The sequence below is a fragment of the Apium graveolens genome, chromosome 5 (genome assembly GCF_009905375.1).
Source record: "Apium graveolens cultivar Ventura chromosome 5, ASM990537v1, whole genome shotgun sequence".
Classification (NCBI taxonomy): domain Eukaryota; kingdom Viridiplantae; phylum Streptophyta; class Magnoliopsida; order Apiales; family Apiaceae; genus Apium; species Apium graveolens.
Window position 1 is genome coordinate 227,196,003 of NC_133651.1, and position 5,313 is coordinate 227,201,315.

Below are 5,313 nucleotides of genomic sequence, written 5' to 3' on the forward strand. Positions count from 1 at the left end.
ATTCATTCGAAGTACCTGTTCTAGTTCTGACACCTGCCTCAGGATTTCCAATTATTAAATCAGGTGTATGTGATTTTGTCCACTTCCTTGCAGATGGAAGATTTTCTCTAGAACTGGATGCTCCCCCATAATTCATGCTGTCTTCGATTTCATTTTCTGATGCTCCCCCTGAAACTATGCTCTCTGAGTTGGATCCTTCAGTATTTAGATTTTCAGCACTGTCAGTACTTGGCTTATCAGAACTTGACGAATCAGAATTTGACGAGCCAGATGTATGTTCTGATGCTTCTTGAGATGTGATAAAATCTTGAGTATGCTTCCCCTGCAATGGTGCATCTTCCTTTGACGTAGTCACCACAGTTTCAATAACATCAGAGTTTAATCCATCAGAATTTACAGTATCAGGACTTAGACTGTCAGGACTTGAGGTATCAGAATATGAATCTTCATTTTCAAATCTCAGCTTATTATGATCAATGCAATCTTCAAGTCCAGTGATCTTCTTGTCATCAAAAGAGACATTGATAGATTCCATGACCACTTTTGTTCTCAAATTATAGACTCTGAAGGCTTTTGTAGAAAGTGGATATCCTACAAAGATTCCCTCATCAGCTTTTAGATCAAACTTGGATAGCTGTTCAGGATGAGTCTTGAGAACAAAACACTTACATCCAAATACATGAAAGTATTTGAGATTTGGCTTCTTGTTCTTCACCATCTCATATGGTGTTTTTCCATGCTTGTTAATGAGTGTTGCATTTTGAGTAAAACAAGCAGTCTGCACAGCTTCAGCCCAGAAATAGGTTGGAAGCTTTGCTTCTTCAAGCATTGTTCGTGCAGCTTCAATTAGAGTTCTATTCTTCCTTTCAACAACTCCATTTTGCTGTGGAGTTCCAGGAGCAGAAAATTCCTGCTTTATTCCATGATTTTTGCAGAACTCTTCCATTATCAAATTCTTGAATTCAGTGCCATTATCACTCCTCAAAATTTTCACAGAATCTTTGATCAATTTATCCAGATGTTTGACATGATCAATCAGGATAGATGCAGTTTCACTTTTTGTGTGCAAGAAATACACCCATGTGTATCTGGTGAACTCATCTACTATTACCAACGCATATTTCTTCTTTGCAATAGACATGACATTCACTGGACCAAATAGATCAACATGAAGTAGATAGTAAGGCTCAAGAATTGATGATTCAGTCTTGCTCTTGAACGAAGATTTTCTTTGTTTAGCCTTCTGACATGAGTTACAAAGACCATCAGGAACAAACACTGATTTTGGCAGTCCTCTCACAAGATCTTTCTTGATCAGTTCATTTATCTTGTTGAAGTTTAAATGAGAGAGTTTCTTGTGCCAATTCCAGCTTTCTTCAGTTGAGGCTCTACTCACTAAACAGATTGCAGAACCATCAGAACTTGTTGAAAGCTTAGCTTCATAAATGTTACCACGCCTGAATCCCTTCAGAACAATTTTTCCTTTAGATTTACTAACTATTTCACAATGTTCTGCAAAGAAATCAACATGATAACCTCTGTCACAGATTTGACTTATACTCAGTAAGTTGTGTTTAAGTCCTGAGACCAGAGCTACATATTTAATAATGACATTCCCAAGATTGATATTGCCATATCCCAAGGTTTTTCCAATGTTGCCATCTCCATAAGAAACACTTGGGCCAGCTTTCTCCACAAAGTCTGATAGCAGGGCCTTATTTCCAGTCATATGTCCTGAACATCCACTGTCCAGAACTAGAATATTTTTCCTGTTGCCCTGCAATCAAAAAGACCACTAATTATTAGTTTTAAGGACCCAGACTTGCTTGGATCCTTTGGCCTTTTTAGGTTTGTTAACATTTGCAGCGGATTTAACATCAGATTTTATGTTAACAGTTTTCTTATCAGACCTTATACTAGAAGGAATAACAGAAACTTTCTTTAAAGAAGGTTTTATTTGATAATAATCATAGTACAAACTATGATATTCCTTACAAGTATAAATGGAATGCCATAAACTACCACAATGAAAACAAGGATTTTGTGGTTTGTATCTAACAGACTGACTCTTAACTCCTGACTTTGTAGATAAGGAGTTAATATTCTTATTCTTCCTGCAAAAAGAAGCCAGATGGTTAGAACTTCCACAGTTATGACATGCTTTCCTAGGAGCATCAGGAACAGATTTATAATTATTGCTTTTATTCACACCTTCCTTTCCATTCCTGTTTTTCCTAGGTGATTTTACCTTGTTTGCATCCTTAACATCTTTCAGCTTATGCTTAAGCTGCTTCTTCGTCATTAAGCCTATGTTAACTTCAGCTGTCTTTTCCTGTTTTAGTTTGTCAGAAGCTAATTCCTTTTTAACTTCTGATTTCTCATTTTCGGATTTTTCAGTTACAAACTTAACAGGTTTTAACTTCGGCTTTTGCTTATCAACAGGCTTAATTTCTACAGTTCCTTTTTCATTTACTCCATAGCCTAAACCCTCTTTCCAGTTTCCACTGCTTAGCAAATTTTGAGTTGTTTTGCCAGAGTTAGTCCAAGTTCTGATAATCTCTCTCTCCTTTTCTAACTCAGTTTTTAGAGATTCATTCATTTTTAGCACTTCATCCCTAATATAAAAAGCATTATCTCTATCCTGCTGAGTTTGATGAAACATGACTAACTCTTTTTCTAAGAAATCATTTCTTTTCTTAAAAGCAAGATTTTCAGAAGTTAATCTTTCACATGTTAAAGTTTGATCTCTATAACTAACAAACATGGTTTTAAGATATCTTCTCAACTCATCAATATCATCAGTATGAAAAGCATAAGTAGTCTGAGGTACCTTTGTTTCAGCAGCTTCAGAACTGCTCTCAGAACTTGATTTATCAGCATTTGCCATCAATGCATAGTTCTCCTCACTTTCAGAGTCTGAGGTGTCTGTCCAGCTTTTCTGCTTTGTGACAAGAGCTTTGCCTTTGTCATTCTTGGTCTTCTTGCAATCAGGAGATATGTGGCCTTTCTCACCACAATTATAACATTTAACATTAGCGTAATCTCCTCTGTCAGACTTTCCTCCTTTTCCTTCAGATCTTCTAAAATTCTTCTTATCAGAACTTATGCCTTTCCTGGAAAACATCTTTCCCTTCCTGAACTTCCTGTATGCAATCTTTGTGATTCCTTTCACCATAAGAGCACACAGCTTCATCATCTCCTCATCAGCATCAGTTTCAGGCAAGCTTTCAGAATCTGAGTCATCATCACTCTCAGAACTTGATGACTCAGTATCAGATTTTATGATAAGAGCTTTACCCTTATCTTTCTTTGAGGAAGGTGGTTTGGGGGATTCCTCTTCAACCTTGAGAGCAACTGTCCTTGACTTTCCTCCTTTTCTCTTGCTTCTTTGTTCCATCTCAAGTTCATGGGTCTTGAGCATTCCATAGATTTCATCAAGAGTTGTTTCATCAAGATTGTAGTTGTCTCTTATTGTTGTTGCCTTCAAATCCCAACATTCAGGAAGAGCTAACAGGAATTTGAGGTTTGTATCTTCAAGATCATACTCCTTATTTACTAATGACAAGTCATTCAAGAGTTTGACAAATCTATCATATACATCAGTCAATGACTCATTAGTCCTAGAGTCAAAGTGTTCATACTCTTGAGTGAGTATTGTCTTCCTGTTCTTCTTAACTGTTTCAGTTCCTTGACACCTTGTCTCCAGTGCATCCCATATCTCCTTAGCAGTCTTGCAGTTGATTACCCTGTTTGACATTACATTATCAATGGCACTATGCAATAAGTGACGTACCTTGGCATCCTTAGCAATAGATGCTATATCTTCAGCAGTGTAATCAGTCTTTTCCTTTGGTACGGTCATTGCTGCTTCACCTGCAACTACAACAGCGAGCTTGGTAGGTTTGTGAGGCCCTTCCCTGATTCTATCAAGGTATTCTGGATCTGTTACTTCCAGAAACATGGTCATCCTTACCTTCCATATGGGATATTCAGATGGTCTCAATATGGGAACTCTGATAGTCTCATATCGACTCTGAGTTGATATCTTTGATGATTCCTCAGTTTTGGTAGGCTTAGTTGGAGTTTCTGTGTCAGACATGATTGTGTTTGGATCTTTAACTGTATGTGTGTTAACAGATAGCTCTGATACCACTTGTTAGGTCACACTTTCACTGTAGAGGGGGTGAATACAGTGTTTATTACAATCAAATCAAACTTCAAGAACTTATGTAACAGAAAACAAACTTTATTTAAACAATAAACTCTGTTACAATCTGAAACTGTTATCTCTCAGTGATGAACAAAATATCACGAGAGCTTCTAGAGTTATAATAAATAATATTCTCGATAATGATAACACCTCTAGTGTAAACTCTATTTCTGTGTTTATATACTACACAGTTACAAGATATTCGCTAATTGATATGGAATATAATTCTGCTTCCTAAAATATATCAATCAGATATCTTCTATTCCAAGTATTCCATTCTTCACGGAATTCCTTCTTCATGCATATCTCTTCTTATGTTTATCTTGATCTTCTTAACTTTAATCAGCTACTGTCCTTATCTGATCGTCCTTCAGCACTTAAGTTCTGATATCTATCTCCTGATAACATAAGTACTGATATCCCTTAAGTTCTGACTTCCAGTACCTTAAGTTCTGACTTCCAGTATAAGTACTGATTTGTTAAGTACTGATTTGTTCTGTTCAAATAAGATCTGAAATCTAAACATAAAACATATTAGCCATGACATTATCAAATATATCTAACAACCTGCTACCTTGCCTGATGTCATCCTCTGAGTTGGGTTTTGATGCTCATTTGCAGCCATCGTCTCTATAAGATTATACGCCTCAGTATAGCTTTTAGCCCATAAGGCTCCTCCAGCTGCTGTATCGAGCATGGGCCGAGATTGGGCCCCCAAACCATTATAGAAACCAGTGATCACCATCCAATCCGGCATTCCATGATGTGGACATTTTCGCAACATTTCCTTGTAGCGTTCCCAAGCCTCGCACATAGATTCTGTAGGTTGCTGCGCAAACTGAGTAAGAGCACTCCTCATAGCAGCAGTCTTTGCCATCGGATAAAACTTCACCAGAAACTTTTGCGCAAGATCTTGCCACGTAGTGATGGACCCAGCTGGTTCAGAATGTAACCAGTCTTTAGCCTTGTCCCTTAGTGAGAATGGGAATAGCCTCAACTTGATAGCCTCATCAGTCACGCCATTATACTTAAAAGTGCTGCAGATCTCGACAAAATTCCTTATGTGCATGTTGGGGTCTTCAGTTGCCGCTCCTCCAAAAGAA

At 37.5% G+C, this 5,313-nt stretch overlaps 1 non-coding gene across 1 annotated transcript; it reads left to right on the forward strand.

Annotated features, from left to right (window-relative positions):
* The first annotated feature begins 4,965 nt into the window (after window positions 1–4,965).
* Window positions 4,966–5,072, forward strand: LOC141662792 (small nucleolar RNA R71). The gene has a single exon (XR_012550887.1). It is a non-coding gene; the product is annotated as a small nucleolar RNA R71 (small nucleolar RNA).
* Window positions 5,073–5,313: the final 241 nt, after the last annotated feature.